Below are 19,062 nucleotides of genomic sequence, written 5' to 3' on the forward strand. Positions count from 1 at the left end.
TGCCTTCACCAATCACTTTCTTTGTAGCTCGATCCTGAAATTTTACATTAGTAGGTGAGAAAACAACATCACAGTTTAAGGTGCGAGTGAGCTTGCTCACAGAAAGTAATTTTGAAGAAAATGAAGGAATATACAATGCTTGAGAGTTTGGACAGTTTGGAAAAATATTAAGGTACCATGACCCTCAATTGGGGCAGAAGTTCCATTAGCAACAGAGACAGTGTGTTTATCTATAGAAGGGCTAAAGTCAAGCAAATAATTATGATCATTGGTAATATTATATGTACTACCAGAATCAATAATCCAAGTAGAGTCATCAAAGAGCGTTGAAAAAAGGCTTTGAGATTACCTGAGACGTGTGGGAGAGGATAGGTTAGCTTTAGATGTAGAGGGTTCAAGCTTACTGAAGTGTTGGTGGAGTAGCCTTGCAAGATCCTCAATGGTAGTACCAGATGAGGAGAGATGAGCCACATCATCGGACTTCACATTATTAGCAACCTTTGGCTTCAAATGGGGATGAAGAATTCAACAACGATTTTTTGTATGATTTAACTTATTACAATGATCACAGCGACGTCCCTTTTCTGACCCTCGAGAAGAACCACTATCATTAAACATTCTCTTATCATTTCAAGTCCTGGAAGTAACATAAGCACTAGACTCAAAATGCATACTAGCAGTTTAGGATTCAACATTCATGGCTTTCTTCCTAATTTTCTCTCTTTGAATAGCACAAACATTTGACAGAGATGGCACTTTAGCTCCTATCAACATCTGCCCTCTTAGATTCTCACACTCAAGCTTCAAACTAGCCAACAATTGAAAAACTTTATCTTCCTCAGCACGCTTTTGAAGGATATTGATATCTGTGGTAGGAAGGCGATACATTGACAGTTCATCCCACATGCTCTTGAGTTTCCCAAGATGCTCAGTAAAAGAATAATTTTTTATTTACATTCAGAAATTTGCTGCTGTAATTGGTAGATTCTAGCCACATTATTCTGGTGACCATATAAACCTTTAATAGAATTCCACAAATCTGTAGCTAACTCAAAGAATGTAAAGATTTCAGCAATCTTGGGTTCCATAGAATTAAAAATCCAAGACATAACAAGCTAATCATTTGCAACCCACTCATCATATTTAGAATTATCAGTTTTCGGAGCGAATTTCTTGCCATCAATATGTCCCAATTTGTATTTACTACCAAGAGATAGACAAACAGCTCTAGACCATGGGACATAATTAAGCCCATTGAGTAAAATAGAAGAAAGCTTCATACCAAGATTGCTATTTTCCTTAGTCATATTTAACAAAAAAAAAAAGAATTGCACTTGATTTTTGCAAATATAGCAAGCAAATACAAGGTTGAAAATATTCCTCACCAACAAAGCGTAGACCGCCAAACACCGCAACCCTCAGCTTCAACAACGATCGATTGGGCAAGTGGATGATGAAGACCAAGAAGTAGATTTTAAAAAAAAAATCTGCGTGTTTGCTTCCCAAGATACCAGTTTTGAAATTGAAGGATTTCGTTCTTAAACAAATATGTGAGTAGGCCACAAAAAACAAATCTCACAAGTTTGTCTTTTTGCAAAGAGTAGCTTTCAATTGATTCTGAAGGTGTAGGGCAAAAGTTTCAAAAAATAAACGGTATGTTGCAAAACAGGCAGAAAAATGGCAAGGTTATGGAATTCAAATCTGCTTTGATACTATGAAGAAAGAAATAATAAAAAATGGAATCAACATACGAAGACCATGTTTTATGTGGAAAACCCCGAAGGGAAAAAAACTGCAGGCATAGAAGAACATTCTTATTCATGGTTTGCTTAAAAAAGAGCATAACAATATATAAAATACAACTGTCTTACTGGGCAAGAATAACACCCACAATTAGGCCCCAATTAACTCCCCAATCAATTCTACATAACTGGAAATATCTTCTTGCCTTCTTAACAACAGACTCAAGACTAACAAAGCGTGGTGCTTGGAGAATCTCGAACTGAAACATTTGCAGGTGTGCTTTACGTGTGTGGCATTGCACAGGTGCAGTTTTTGGACAATATGCAGTTTTTGGACAGGTGCAAGTGGTGCACAGAAGTAACACATAAAAGCACATCTAACCAGTGCAACATTGTGGTGTTTATTGAAATTAAATAAGATGATTTCATAGCAGCACAGGCGAAGGAGTGTTATCTTTGAAGCCAGCAAAACCAGCACTAGAACATCAAGCCAAGTAGTCCTTCATCAAGATGTAACTCAGCGTTTGGAGCAAGAAAGGATAACTCAAATTGTATTTGAACTTTTGTCCCATGGAGATGGAGGTTCTCTCCTTCTTTATAATAAGCTTTGATGGGTGCAGGTGCATTCACTTTTTTGCCCACTAGATGCAGAGATCCCTCATACAGCATACACACATTGCTATAGCTTGACATGGCGAACTTGTTGATGAACTAAATGCAGGTATTTTCATGTTATTTAGTAGTATTTTGGATTAAATGGACTAAGATATTGAAGGTACAAATTTGTCTGAAAAGAAGGGCTTCCATTCCTACCGCGGCAGTAAATTAAATGAGCCCGATCAAGACGTGCATTACCGAAATTATGTTTGAGCGAAGCTCAAACCAATTCATTTAAATTTTAAGCTGAACTTGAGCTACTCACGAACCAATAAATTAACAGATCTAGCAAGAGCATGAATAATTATATATAAATATCATAATTATAATCCCTTTACATATAAATTATATTGCTATATATACACATTCATGTAAATTATATGATTATATTCAATACTAACAATATAAAATAATTCTATTTAGCAAATAATTAAAATAATCTATATATTAGATGTTAATTGTCATTTATTCTTCTTTCAAGCTTATACGGTTGAATTAGGCTCAAATAAACCAAGCTTAGCTTTGACTCTGATGGGAGAAATATTGGACGCCTCGACCTCGGACCAGATCTTTTATTTGATCTTGGATGTAAGCCGAAAAGAACAACCTCGGTCCCAACCGAGAAGTAGACCAACCGAAGTGAGTTACCTCGGCCCCGGCCGAGGAGTTCATCGGCGCGAGTCAACAAAGACTGATAGCCCTGGTAGCCCGCAGTTGTGGCAACACCATACCCGCACACCGCCCACGCAGACTGGTGCCCATGCCTCAACCATGCGATCGACCGTTGCCTGGCCATCATTGCATGCCATGTTGGCTCAGGTAACGACAAAGCTGGCTCCTCTATACAAGAAAAACAACCCAAGAGACCTGAGGTATGCAATACGCACACAAACTCTCATAAAGCCCTCACTCTACTGAAGTTCTCTCCCTTTACACTGTTGCCTCTCAATTCTGATTTAGGCATCAAAGAGTCCCCCGCCGAAAACTCTCTGGAAAGCGAACTTTTTGCAGGCTACACATGGAGGAGATCCATCCCCCATACCTCCTTTTGCTTGCTTAACTCGTCTCCAGCCGATCCCCGGGTTGTCTGAGTTGCACTCTGACCTCAGCCCAGTTTTGGCGACAATAGATTGGCGCTAAAAAAGGGCCTACCAGCCCCAGCAACATCAATATCCATTGAAAGGAGAGAATCAACATGAAGATGAGAGGAACCCGCAGCATGTCGCCAGCAACATCAACATCTATTGAAGGGAGAGAATCAACATGAAGATGAGAGGAGCCCGCAGCATGTCGCGTGCTTCACAATGACATGCTCCGACCTCCCGAGTGTCGTTGCAGAGCTCGAAATTTGCTTCATTAGAACAACTTGCACCTATAGACACTGAGCAGTCCAACCTGCTCACTCAACAGGTGCAGGTGTTGGCCATGGTAGTCCAGGACCTATAGCAGACAATGGTGCGACCGAATATGGTCCAGCTAAAATCCAGTTGGCCTAGCCACCACTCTCAGTCGCTAGTGCACGGCATATGTCTGGTCAGCCACTACTCCAGATGACAAGACTCGGAGTAGTCCCATTAGAGCCGATGTACTTTGTGGAGTAGTCTCGGCCAGAATGGAAAACGACATACTCCAAGCCCCCATTCTGGTGGGGACTCCATCAAGAGCCCCTTATCTATTTGCCTCATGGAGCCGCCACCCTAGCGAGATGCCAACCTCAATAGGAGAATCGAGAAAATAGGCCGGCAAATTCAGATTCTCAGAGAATAGGCTCCAGAGGCAAATAATGACTACAACTTCTCTTCAGAGCCCCCTTCTTCTGGTGTATCATGAAGGAATTGATTCCACCTCGATTCAAAATGCCCCAGGTGAAGCCGTACGATGGCACCACCAATCCTCACAATCACCTGGAGAGCTTCAAGGCTATATGATGCTGCACGGAGCACCGACGTCGTGCTTTACAAGGCGTTCCCTGCGACACTTCCAAGGCGGCTCGATTCTGATTCTCCGGGCTTTGGCCTGATTTCATCCCTCCTTCGAGCAGCTCGCTCAACTCTTCACGACCCACTTCGCCACTAGCCGGAGACGACATCGCGGTTCAGATGTGCTGGGCGGCATCAGGCAGGAAGAGAAATAGTCTCTTAGGGACTACGACATCTCCTTCAATGCGGTGATGCTAGAGGTCCGTAACTTGGATCAGTCGGTCTTGATGTTTGCGATGAAGAGCAACTTGCGACCGTCAAGATTCCTCTTCTCGCTAGAAAAGTATTTGTCCGTCGACTTTGTAGAAAAGTTAGCATCGGCCCAAAAATATGCAAATGCCGAAAAAACCATTGCTTCTCGCCGCAAGTATGCTGGAGGGAGAGCCCCCCAATAAAGCAAGAGGGGGCATAAGGAGCGAAGAGAGCCAAGGAGTGCTTCACCTTAGTGCAAGGGGGGCTCGCGACAGTCCAAGAGCCCTTTTCGAAAGTTCGAGAGTTATACCCCTCTCACAACCCTAAGGGCTCAGATCCTTATGAAAATCGAAGGACGAGGTTATCTATGCCCTCCACATCGGATGAAGGGCCTGACAACTGTTGACCCCCTAATGGATTTTGATGAATACAAAACACTAGAGCATAATTCCATTATATCTTAACAATTTAATTAAGGAATTCATGTGTTTTATCTAGAATATTGTTGAGAAATGTCTAGGCAAGTTCCCATAATTTTTATGAATTCATTGAAGAACATTTTGAGTTAATGAAAAAGTTCAGGGACAGCCGAGACGTCTCCTGATAGTTTCAGAGACGTCTCTGGCACAAACAGGAAGAACTGGCACACTTGGAGACGTCCCCGGCACCTGCCGAGTCGTCCCCGCGTTAGCGGAGTCGACTCTCTCAGTAGCGGAGTCGACTCTCTCAGTGGCGGCAGAAAGGCAGTTTTCAAGAGATATGCGCGAGACGTCCCCACTGTACGCCGAGTCGTCCTCGCAGGTAAAAAGGAGAGTTCCCGAGTCGTCCCCAAGATAGCCGAGACGGCTCTCTCAGGGTTTTCCAGAGAATGGTTTTTTCGGTGATAAGGCAGCGGAGTCGACCCTGAGACAGCGGAGCCGTCCCCATGCATAAAGTGCAGACGAGCCGAGACGTCCCCTGAAAGAGCGGAGTCGACTCTCTCAGGGAATTCCAGAGGACATGTCTTTCGGAGATAAAGAAGCGGAGTCGTCCCCAAGGCAGCGGAGTCGTCCCCACTCAAAAAGTGCAGACAAGCCGAGACGTCCCCGTAAAGTGCCGAGTCGACCCCAGACAACATAAAAAGTAAAATTCTGTAGGCGAGACGTCCCTCGTTGTAGCGGAGACGTCCCCGGAGCGCCTGGGACGCGACTGACAGCTTTTCAGGTTTGGTTTGAATTTCAAATCCTTCTCTTTTTGTTTCTAACGGCTATATTTGCTTTTTGGGCTATAAAAAGGGACCTCTTAAGTGGTTCTCAACAACTCTTCACCAACCAAAAAGCTAGATCATTCAAGAGAGAAGTTAGAAAGAAAAGCTCAAGGGAGTGAGTGCATTCAAGGAAGGAAATCAAATATTCTCAAGTCTCCCAAGCGATTTCAAGCTCAACCACTCTCGTGCGCTCGGGATTCGAAGCTCACACTCAACCCTACGCGCTCCACCTCGGAAGAATCAACATCTCCCACGCTTCCAACGGCAAAAGGATTCTTCCGGGTTACATTATTCATAATTGTTATATTTGCTTCTTAGAGCTTTTATTTCCTTTTGTAAACTCTTTTATTGTGGTGCTTGTTCCAGTCAAGGGACTTAGAACAAGGGAAAGGCGTCCCAAGCCTAAGAGAAATTGGGGGTTTTAGGGTTTGTTGTGAGCCCGGTGTAAAACAACGAGTTGGGTAGTGAACTCGCAAAACTACCGTACTGTAATCTTGGATTATAGTGGAAATTCCCAAAGGCACTTTGGGGAGTGGATGTAGGAGCGGTGAAGGCTCCGAACCACTATAAAACCGTGTGTTTGTGGTTGTCTCTTCTTATCTCTTTATCCTTATTTTAGTTCATATATTTGTGTGTTTTATTTTTAATTAGGCAAAAAGTTTTTAAAACACCCAATTCACCCCCCTCTTGGGTGACCATCTCTGGGCAACAAGTGGTATCAGAGCGGGTGCTCTGTATATTTCTTGAAAGACCTAACCGTCTTAGCCAAAGATCTAGATGGCAACACCCTTTAACAATGTTCCTGCCGAGGGGCAAGCAACCAATAGACCTCCACTCTTCAATGGGACAAATTATACCTATTGGAAGACGAGAATGAGAATTTTCATTCAAGCACAAGACTATGCCTTGTGGAGGGTTATAGTCAAGGGACCACAAGAACCATCACACGTGGTGAATGGCATTCGAGTTCCCAAACCTGAGGAGGATTGGGATGAGAATGATGATAGGATGGCTCAACTCAATTCTAGAGCCATGAACTCATTATTTTGTTCTCTAGATGTAAATGAGTTCAATAGAGTCTCTACATGCAGTTTCGTTAAGGAAATATGGGATAGGCTTGAAGTTACCCACGAGGGTACAAATCAAGTCAAAGAGTCCAAAGTGAACATTCTAGTTCACAAGTATGAATTGTTTAAGATGGAACCTAATGAAACCATCACATGCATGTTTACACGTTTTACCGAAATTATTAATGGTCTAAAAAGCTTGGGCAAATCTTACACTAACCCCGAACTTGTGAGTAAAATTCTCAGGTCACTGCCAAAAGCATGGGAAGCAAAGGTCACGGCGATTGTAGAAGCCAAAGACCTCAACACCTTGGGGCTAGAACAACTCTTGGGCTCATTGATGACGCATGAGCTCACGATGAAGCAGCATGAAGAAGAGTTGCCAAAGAAAAAGACAATCGCACTCAAGGCTACCTCAAGTGTATGTGAAGAAGAGAGCAGTGAGAGTGAAGAAGAAAGTCAAGATGAGGACTTGGGTTTGATAGTAAGAAAATTTAAAAAGTTCATGAGAAGAAAGAAACCATTCCCAAGAAAGAAATTTGGAGGGAGAAATGATTGGAAAAAAGAAAAAGAAAAAGAAAGAGACCCAATCGTATGCTATGACTGCAAGAGACCGGGACATATTCGTTCCGAATGCCCACAACAAAAGAAGCATTTTGGAAAGAAGAAGAAAAAGGCATTGAAGGCAACATGGGATGACAGTGACACATCATCCTCCGAGGAAGAGAAGGAAGAGACCGCCAATCTATGCTTCATGGCGCTCGAAGATGACGAGGTATGTCAAAACCCAACTATAAATTTTACTTTAGAAGAATTATATGATGCTTTTCAAGAACTTATGGGTGATTGTAGTATGTTAGGAGCAAAGAATAAAGAATTAAAAGCCTCAAATCAAAAACTAAAGGAAAATATTGAAAACCTATTAATTGAAAAGGAGAGCGTTAAAAATATGAACACTACTAACCTAAAAATCGAAAATTCAAGACTTAGCACTGAAAATGAAAAGGCAAAAACACTAATCAAGGAATTAAATCTAAAAGTAAATTCCCTACTCAATAGTAATACCTCACTTGCGCAAACTGTTGAATCTCTTAAAAAGGATATGAAAGAACTAGTTAAAGAAAATTTGAATCTTAAGAATGAGGTACATAAGTACAAGCCAATTGTTGAAAAATTCACACAAAGCTCTGAAAAATTAAATCTTATTCTTTCAAATCAAAGAGCTGTTTTCAATAAAGCCGGATTAGGATATAAAACTAATAAGCAACAAAAGTATCTAAAGAATTTCTTTGTAAAAGCAAAAGACGTAAAAACTGAAAAACCAACATGCTTTCTTTGTGGAAAGAACGGACATAAAGCCTACTCTTGTATTCAAAGAAAAATCCAAACTAACAAGGGTACATTTGTAAAAGCTAAAAACATAACTAAAGTATGGGTGCCTAAGGGAGTCAACTACACTAACCACGAAGGACCCAAGAAAACTTGGGTACCTAAGAGCTTCACATGATCATTCTGCAGATATGCCTTGCAGCCTGAAATAAAAAGAGAATGTGGTATCTTGATAGTGGTTGCTCAAGGCATATGACCGGTGACAAGAGTCTCTTCGTCACTTTGGAATCAAAAGAAGGAGGAGTAGTCACATTTGGAGACAATGCTAAAGGTCGAATTATTGGTGTTGGTAAAATCTCCATATCACCCTCCTCATTTATAGATAATGTATTGTTAGTTAATGGACTAAAACATAATTTATTAAGTATAAGTCAATTTTGTGACAAGGGCTTTAAAGTGTCATTTGAATCATCACTATGCATAATTAATAGTCCAATTGATAATGAGATCATACTCACAGGACATAGGCATGGAAACGTTTACATGGTAGATCTTGATGATCTCACCATGAGGGATGGCCAATGTCTTGTAGCCATGAATCCCAAAGTCAATGAGACTAGTTGGTTATGGCATCGTAGGTTAGGGCATGCTAGCATGGATTTAATCTCTAAATTGATCACAAAGGATCTAGTCAAAGGACTACCACAAATAGACTTTGAAAAGAATAAAATTTGTGCGGCATGTCAATTAGGGAAACAAACAAGAAGTTCTTTCAAGTCTAAGAACATAGTCTCAACATCAAAACCCTTAGAACTAATTCACATGGATTTGTTTGGACCCACTAGAACTGCTAGTCTAGGGGGTAAGAAATTTGGTCTTGTCATTGTTGATGATTTTTCACGTTTTACATGGGTTTCATTTCTTGCACACAAAGATGAGTCCTTTCTCGCTTTTTGTCAAGTTTCATAATAAGGTTTCGAATGAACTCAATCTTAAACTAAAAGCAATTAGGAGTGATCATGGTACCGAGTTTGAAAATCAACACTTTGAAAAGTTTTGTGACGAAAATGGTATCAATCACAATTTCTCGGCACCTAGGACACCCCAACAAAATGGGGTGGTAGAAAGGAAGAATCGCACACTAGCCGATATGGCTCGTACCATGTTGTGCGAATCGGATCTACCAAAGTATTTCTGGGCTGAAGCAATAAATACCTCATGTTATATCTTAAATCGTGCTTTAGTTAGATCCATCTTAAAGAAAACACCGTATGAATTGATAAAAGGTAAGAAACCAAATATAAGTTATTTTCATATTTTCGGTTGTCGATGCTTTATTTTGAATAATGGAAAGGACAATCTCAGTAAATTTAGTGCTAAATCAGATGAGGGGATCTTCTTAGGTTATTCCTCATCTAGTAGAGCATACAGGGTCTTCAACAAGAGAACTCTCGTTGTTGAAGAATCCATTCATGTTGTTTTTGATGAAACTAATGGAGATTCTTCTAGAAAAGAAGAAGATGGTGATGCAGGTATACTTGAAGACCGAATAAAGGAATTCTCCATACAAGACAAACAACATGAGGATGAGGTCAAGGAAGATACAAATCAGCAAGATGAAGAAGGTCAACCTCCATCAAAAATTCAAGATTTTCCTAAAGAATGGAGGTATGCACATGGTCATCCAAAGGATCTAATCCTTGGTGATCCTTCACAAGGTATAAGAACTAGATCCTCTTTAAGAAACACTAGTAATTACCTTGCTTTCGTATCACAAATAGAGCCTAAATCACTAGAAGAAGCTGAAAAAGATGATAATTGGATGAATGCTATGCAAGAGGAATTAAATCAATTCGAAAGAAATGAAGTTTGGACTCTAATGAAAAGACCCCCTAATGTTTCAATTATAGGTACCAAGTGGGTGTATAGAAATAAACTAAATGAAGATGGAATAGTAATAAGAAACAAAGCTAGGCTAGTGGCCAAAGGATATAATCAGGAGGAAGGAATAGATTTTGACGAAACTTTTGCTCCTGTTGCTAGATTAGAGGCTATTAGACTACTTTTAGCATATGCATGCTTCATGGATTTTAAACTTTATCAAATGGATGTAAAAAGTGCATTTTTAAATGGCTATATAATGGAGAAAGTTTATGTAGGACAACCTCCAGGTTTTGAAAATCACTTACATCCAGATTATGTTTATAAATTGCATAAAGCATTGTATGGACTTAAGCAAGCCCCTAGGGCATGGTATGAAAGGTTAAGTAATTTCCTAATTGAGAACAAATTCAAGAGAGGAAATGTAGACAAAACCCTCTTTATTAAAAGAAAAGGAAATGACTTATTGCTTGTACAAATTTATGTGGATGATATAATTTTTGGTGCTACTAATGATAGTCTTTGTCAAGAGTTTGCCAAGCTTATGCAGGGAGAATTTGAAATGAGCATGATGGGTGAGCTCAACTTCTTCCTTGGGTTACAAATAAAACAATCAGAGGAAGGCATCTTCATCAGTCAGTCCAAATACATCAAGGAAGTGCTGGAAAAATTCAAGATGAAGGATGCAAAGGAAATCAGCACACCCATGGGCTCAAGTTGCAAGCTAGACAAAGATGAAAAAGGTAAAAGTATAGACTGCAAATTATACAGAGGTATGATAGGCTCTCTACTTTATCTTACTGCTAGTAGACCAGATATATTATTCAGTGTTTGTATGTGTGCTAGATACCAAGCATGTCCTAAGGAATCACACTTGCAAGCTGTTAAGAGAATTTTAGATATCTAGTAGGGACATCTAATGTAGGCTTATGGTATTCTAAACAATCTGACATAAAATTAATTGCTTATTCCGATGCTGATTTTGCCGGGTGCAAACTCGACAGAAAAAGCACAAGTGGCACATGTCAATTCTTGGGTGCCAATTTGGTTTCTTGGTTTAGCAAGAAACAAAATTCAGTTGCTTTGTCCACAGCTGAGGCTGAGTACATTGCAGCTGGAAGCTGTTGTGCCCAAGTTCTTTGGATTAAGCAACAACTTGAAGACTTCGGTATCAAAATGGATAATATACCAATTAAATGTGATAATACAAGTGCAATTAATTTAACAAAAAATCCTGTCCAACACTCTAAGTCAAAGCATATAGAGATTAGGCATCATTTTATTAGGGATCATGTGCTGAAAAATGATGTGATGATTGAATATGTATGTACAGAAAATCAATTAGCTGATATCTTTACAAAGCCCCTTTGTAAAGAAAGATTCAATTTCTTAAGAAATGCCTTGAGCTTGTATGATCCTAGCAAATGAGTTGAATTTGTATTGGATTACTTTGCTACTCAAACTAGTAATCAACCTCAAGGTAGACATAAGTGAAAACATGAATTCATCTAAGCTAAATGACGAACTGTTTGACTTTCCGGAGGATGGTTACCCTCCCTTGGACTCTTCATGGAGATATTTTCAGAACCTATTTCATAGGTATTCGAAATTTGGTCAAACATTCCTCATTTCAATATTAATAATTCAAAAAAAATTATCAAATTATTATAGGTTGTATCATTAAGGGGGAGGATCACAAACAAATTCACTCTAAGTTTATCAAAAGAGATCATGTCGATTAGGGTAATTAACCAAAATTGGGAGAAGATAGAATACAGTCTGAAATTTTTCAGTGCCGGAGACGTCTCTGGCAAATCGCAGAGACGTCCCCCCAAGGGGAGACGTCTCGCCTTAGTCACGGAGACGTCTCGGGGACCGAATGAGGGCTTTTTAAATAGGTCGAAATCGCTCGAGCCGACTCGAGCTTTCTCCCTCATTCCCGACCAAAACGGAAAACCCTAGCCTCCATTTGCTCTCCACCTCAAATCCCAGCCTCCGTTTGCTCTAAATCACAAACCCTAGCATCCATGGCACCAAAGAAAGCTAGGACAACCCGTGGGAGGCGACCTAGAGTAGCGGCCGACGGTGAGGAACGGCGGGAAGAACCCTCCGCGCCTTCTCCTCCGGTTGCTCCGCCGACCACGACGATTTCCTGTGCAAATCGCACAGTCACGACTGGTAGGTACATCGATTTCTCCTTTTTAGATCATGAGGAGTTCTCTATTGGAGAGAGACTCCGAGCTCAAGGGTGGGAGCACCTTTGCACACTAAATACCTCGACCTATCCCGGCCTAGTTAGAGAGTTTTTTAGCAATATGGCATTAGGGGACCAAGGGTACACTGGATGTGTCCGGGGGACATTAGTGGAAGTAAATGAAGATGTCCTATCCACTGTCCTACAAATCCCTAAGGACGGTGAGGCTCCAACCTCACTTCCCCAAAGGGAATTAGCCCTAAATCTGCTGTTAGGACAAGAGGACTGCGGCCCTCTTGATGTTATCAACTCCCAAGACCTAAACGCCGAAATGAGATTACTTTTAAGTATTGTCAACCGGGTCTTGTTTCCCAAAACCGGTCGCTTCGATTTTGTTTCGGAGCGAGACTTAGCTATTATGCATCATATCCTACAAGGGATCCCTCTAAACCTTCCTAGACTCATGCTAAATTACATTGCCCTATGTCATAGGTATTCTAGATTTAGTATACCCTATGGCATGATCTTTACCTTAATCTTTAAACACTTCAAGGTTCCCATTCCAACAAATGAACCTGCAAAGGCCTTGAGAAACACCGACTACTATAATGAGGGCACAATGAGAAGAATGGAGTTTCATAAGATAGATGGGTCGTGGGTCAAGGTTCCAAAAAGAAAAGCACAAACCATAGAGCCTGAAATCCCACATCATGAGTCTGACCATCACTCTCCTCCACCTAGCCACATGAACATCCCTGATATTCCCTCCAGCTCAGCTGGACCTTCCACATCCATGCCACCACCTCCTCCAGTCAGTGGGCCCTCCTTCCTATCAGAGGATCAGATGCACACCTTAGCATCTGCCATTTGCCAGCAGATAAGGGAGGAGATGAGATCCATGATCTCCACAGAGTTGGCCCCCATCAGAGCTTCACATGAAGGGCTTCTACAAGAGATGAAGGATATTAGAAGTCAAATTGAAGCTACAACACAAGAAATAATTGGTATGGGTGCCACCCAAACCATCAGATCATTAGAGCTCAAGGACAGCTTGAAGAGCATTTCCAAGAGTCTTAAAGAGCTAACAAAGCCAGATGGCAATGTGAGCACCTTAGTTGCCCAACTCAGAGGAAGAATTGAAATGGCAACTATAGAGTTTGAGGCACTTGTGGCAGGTTTCCACAAGTCACAGGGAGATCAATTTAAGACCCTCATGGATTCTATCAATGCATTCATAGATGCAGCTTGAAAGGCTTATGCACAAAGTACAACTAGTAGGCCCCATGAGCAACGTCGCCGATGATGGATATCTTGTAGGATCTTCTTTTTGTAAATCCTAGGCTATTTTGAAACACCTTTTGTATTAGAAATCAATACTTGTAATGATTTCTTCTTTTGACTATGTACTGACTTCAAAGGTTTATGATGACATATGAATGAATACAATCTCTTTTGAACACCTTGTGTACATTGCCAATTCTGCGTATGTGTTTCTGTGATTGTGTATGTAATTGTATGATATGCCATAAAAATTCTTACCACATACCTTGAGTGTTCAAATTTGATACAAAGAAACAATGCACATAAAACAGGGGGAGCACATCTTGTGATAACTATGTTAAACTAAAAGATAAGTCTGAAATGAATTCCAAAACAAAGGGGGAGTGATATGAATACATTAATAGAAATGACTTGGACAGGGGGAGCACAACTTGAATATCCTTGAGTAAAATGAATGCTGAATTCCACTATAAATTGAGTCTTAAGCACCTAAGGATAATTTGTCCCCTTCATGTTGCTGACAAAAAGGGGGAGTAGATAGTATATGGAATGCAAAATTTATATGGAATGCAAAATTTATAATAGATATTGAATATGGAGATATTGAAAGGGGGAGTATGAAAGGGGGAGTAGACATGGATATTGAATATGGAATGCAAAATTTTTAATCATACTCCAAAGTTGAATTAGGAAAGATAAAATTGAAGAATATTGATTTTAAGATAATTGCCCTTCTGGAAAAGAAAGGGGGAGTCAAAAAGAATCTAGCTTTCAATTATCTTCAGCATCAATATTTCATTTTAACTTGATTCAAACTCAGTTCATATGCCAAAATCATTTAAGAACTATAAAGATCAATCTTATGCACAAGGAAAGAACTGAATTGAGTGATGCACATTGTATCTAGGCCAAAATATTATACTTGTACATCCGATCAAATACTGTGTATATGTTTAAATTTCAAATTTTGCATATACTCAGTGTTTTGTCATCATCAAAAAGGGGGAGATTGTTGACCCCCTAATGGATTTTGATGAATACAAAACACTAGAGTATAATTCCATTATATCTTAACAATTTAATTAAGGAATTCATGTGTTTTATCTAGAATATTGTTGAGAAATGTCTAGGCAAGTTCCCATAATTTTTATGAATTCATTGAAGAACATTTTGAGTTAATGAAAAAGTTCAGGGACAGCCGAGACGTCTCCTGATAGTTTCAGAGACGTCTCTGGCACAAACAGGAAGAACTGGCACACTTGGAGACGTCCCCGGCACCTGCCGAGTCGTCCCCGCGTTAGCGGAGTCGACTCTCTCAGTAGCGGAGTCGACTCTCTCAGTGGCGGCAGAAAGGCAGTTTTCAAGAGATATGCGCGAGACGTCCCCACTGTACGCCGAGTCGTCCCCGCAGGTAAAAAGGAGAGTTCCCGAGTCGTCCCCAAGATAGCCGAGACGGCTCTCTCAGGGTTTTCCAGAGAATGGTTTTTTCGGTGATAAGGCAGCGGAGTCGATCCTGAGACAGCGGAGCCGTCCCCATGCATAAAGTGCAGACGAGCCGAGACGTCCCCTGAAAGAGCGGAGTCGACTCTCTCAGGGAATTCCAGAGGACATGTCTTTCAGAGATAAAGAAGCGGAGTCGTCCCCAAGGCAGCGGAGTCGTCCCCACTCAAAAAGTGCAGACAAGCCGAGACGTCCCCGTAAAGTGCCGAGTCGACCCCAGACAACATAAAAAGTAAAATCCTGTAGGCGAGACGTCCCTCGTTGTAGCGGAGACGTCCCCGGAGCGCCTGGGACGCGACTGACAGCTTTTCAGGTTTGGTTTGAATTTCAAATCCTTCTCTTTTTGTTTCTAACGGCTATATTTGCTTTTTGGGCTATAAAAAGGGACCTCTTAAGTGGTTCTCAACAACTCTTCACCAACCAAAAAGCTAGATCATTCAAGAGAGAAGTTAGAAAGAAAAGCTCAAGGGAGTGAGTGCATTCAAGGAAGGAAATCAAGTATTCTCAAGTCTCCCAAGCGATTTCAAGCTCAACCACTCTCGTGCGCTCGGGATTCGAAGCTCACACTCAACCCTACGCGCTCCACCTCGGAAGAATCAACATCTCCCACGCTTCCAACGGCAAAAGGATTCTTCCGGGTTACATTATTCATAATTGTTATATTTGCTTCTTAGAGCTTTTATTTCCTTTTGTAAACTCTTTTATTGTGGTGCTTGTTCCAGTCAAGGGACTTGGAACAAGGAAAAGGCGTCCCAAGCCTAAGAGAAATTGGGGGTTTTAGGGTTTGTTGTGAGCCCGGTGTAAAACAACGAGTTGGGTAGTGAACTCGCAAAACTACCGTACTGTAATCTTGGATTATAGTGGAAATTCCCAAAGGCACTTTGGGGAGTGGATGTAGGAGCGGTGAAGGCTCCGAACCACTATAAAACCGTGTGTTTGTGGTTGTTTCTTCTTATCTCTTTATCCTTATTTTAGTTCATATATTTGTGTGTTTTATTTTTAATTAGGCAAAAAGTTTTTAAAACACCCAATTCACCCCCCTCTTGGGTGACCATCTCTGGGCAACAACAACCAAGAGAGGCAAGAAGAAGTACTGCTGGTTCATTGAGACCGCAACCACGACACCGTAGAGTGTGTTCAACTCAAGAAAGAAATCGAAGCACTCATTCGGCACAGGCCTCTAGACCGATATGTGTGCCCTCGGTAGGAGTAAGAAGCACCCACTTTGGCCTCTAATCTGCCGACCTCGGGGCTTACCAACAATCACTCGATAGCAGGCATCATCAATACGATCGCTGGCAAGCTTGCCAAAGCCCCCAAGTGCCTCAAATAGCTGAGCTCCTCAAAAAAAAAAGAAAAAAAAAACCAACCATGGGGCCACCATGAGTCATAGAGGTAGGGGGCAGGTCATGGGGCCAGGGGGCAACGGAACATGTCCCATGCTCACCGGACCTAATGGAGGAATTACGGAGCACGCCCTTCAGTTAGAATCCCCCACTTCGAATAACGAAACTAAGTGTAAGGCGCTCAATACCAGACTCAAACCTTCAGAGGATCTCGAAATTCAATAATTGAAAGAGTTCAGCGAACCTCGATAGTGCCCCGATTCCGCGGGCTTGGAACTACAACAACCCTAGCACCCAATTATCAGTAAGATCCAGTGAATTCCGAGCATATCTCTAATGAAAAACCCTCTTGTTATGTTTCTATCTTAAGATTGAATGCCATGACAAGCATAGTCGACTTGGAATACCCCAGGTATGCATGGACCCCAATGAAGGAGACACCCTGAGGATGCATGGAGCCTCCCTAAATCGAGCTGGCTCGGGATCCCTCCAAGACTCTATATATTTCGAAGATGAACGAAGGTGCCAACCTCCTAAAGACCGAGCCCACTTAATTTTTTTATAGTAAACAACCCTAGAGATGCCTCCAGGAGCATACTTCGGAGATGTGAAAACCAAGCACACTTGAATTTTCTCTGGTAAGCAACCCCAGAGATGCCTAGAGGAGCATATTCTAGAGATGAAAAAAATCAGCCGCTGTATCGAAAGCTCGGCGAGTCAACTGACCTCTTCAGGTCAAAAATGGCCTGAGTAGTAGAACTGGCCGCCGCGCTGAAGGTTTGACGAGTCAATAGATCTCTGCAGGTTAGGAATGGCTCGAGCAGAAGAATTGGCCACCGCGCCGAAGGCTTAATGACTCAACCAACCTCTTTAGGCCAGAAATGGCCCGAGTAGGAGAGTCGACTGTCGTGCCGGAGGCTCAACGAGTCAACTGACATATTTAGGTAGGGAATGGCTCAAATAGGAGAACCGACCACCGTGTCGAAGGCTCACAAGTCAACCGACTTTTTTAGGTCGGGAATGGCCCAAGCAGAACCATCCACTGCTCCAAAGGTTTGGCGCACCAAACAAACTCTCTAGGTTGAAAACGGCCAAGCAGAAAATCGAACCCACTCAGATTTTCTCTAGTAAACAATCCTAGAGATGCCTCCAGAAGAATACTCCGGAGATGAAAAAACCAAGCCCACTTGGATTTTCTCTGGTAGCCTACCCTAGAGATGCTTCTGGGAGCATACTCCGGAGATGAAAAGACTAAGACCACTCAAATTTTCTTTGGGAGCAAACCCTAGGGATGCCTCGAGGAGTATACTCCTAAGATGAGAAGACTAGCCGCTACGCCAAAGGCTCAGCAAGCCAGCTGACCCCTTAGTTCAAAAATGACTCAAGCAGGAGATCATCGCGTCGAAAGCTTAGTGTGCCAACCAACCCCCTTAGGTCGAGAATGGCCCAAGCAAGAGAACCGGCCGTCGCGCCAAAATATTGGCATGTCAACCAGCCCCTTTAAGTCGAGAATGGTCTGGGCAAGAGAATCGGCCATCATGTCAAAGGCTCGATGGGTCGACCGACCTCTTTAGGTCGAGAATGGCTCGAGAAGAACAACTACCTGCTGCGTCGAATGCTTGGCGTGCCAATTGACCTCTTCAGGTTCGAAACAGAGTAGAAGACAAAGCCAGTCGAAATTCTCCAGAAACCGAACTTTAGAAAAATCACTGGAGAGCCTAAGACAAGCTAAAGCTCCACGACCAAGATGGTTCGGTGAGACGATCTGAACTCAAATAGAGAAATAAACAAACACAAGTAAAGGCTGAAGTCAGGTGAGAATTTCTTTACTTTTGTTATCTTTTAGCGTTTGTGTGTCTATATATATATGTATTGAGCTCGGCCAAGCCCGAATGAAAGGAACTATACAAAAGATCAAAGCTTGGGGCAATGACATGAACTCAAGCAAAAGTAAATAGGAAGGATGAAAATCGAAGTCAGGTACTTCAAAAAATTTCTTTATTTTCAGTTTTTCTACATATACATTTGACCTCGGTAGAAACCGAGCAAAAAGAACTACAGTGAAAGATCGAGGATTGACGCAAACTCATACAAAGAGCAAACAACAACACGATGCAAACCAAGACGAAGTCAAATCTTTGTGAAGATCCTTGCCTGCAAGGTCGTCACTCGAGGGGTCGGATCCTCGGATGCAATCTGCAACATCAAAGCAAAGATTCAGGACAAGCATTCACCATTGCCACTGCCGACCTCGACATCTTCATAGACTTCGAGGTTGCCGCCTCCATCACCACCTTCGCCACCCCCATCATCATCATCATCGTCGTCAAGACCGAAGAAGTTCATCACCAAAAAAAGCTATTGTGCTCGAGCTCGGCATTCTGCGAAGCCCTTCCCGAAGGCATCAGCGTCCTCCATCTCCGGCGATGCTTTAGGAAGACCATCCGGCGCATTTAACACCCCTGACAAAGATCTTGCCCTCAATTGAGGCGATTGCTCGACTTCCATTGCCCGAATTGAAATATAGTTAGGGCTCGAAAATGGGACGCAAGTAATGGAGAAAATATTAGACATCTCGATTTCGAACTAGATCTTTCTTTTAACATCGGATGTAAGCAGAAGAGAATAACCTCAGGCCCAGCCAAACA

This window comes from Phoenix dactylifera, chromosome 12 (assembly GCF_009389715.1).
Source record: "Phoenix dactylifera cultivar Barhee BC4 chromosome 12, palm_55x_up_171113_PBpolish2nd_filt_p, whole genome shotgun sequence".
NCBI lineage: Eukaryota > Viridiplantae > Streptophyta > Magnoliopsida > Arecales > Arecaceae > Phoenix > Phoenix dactylifera.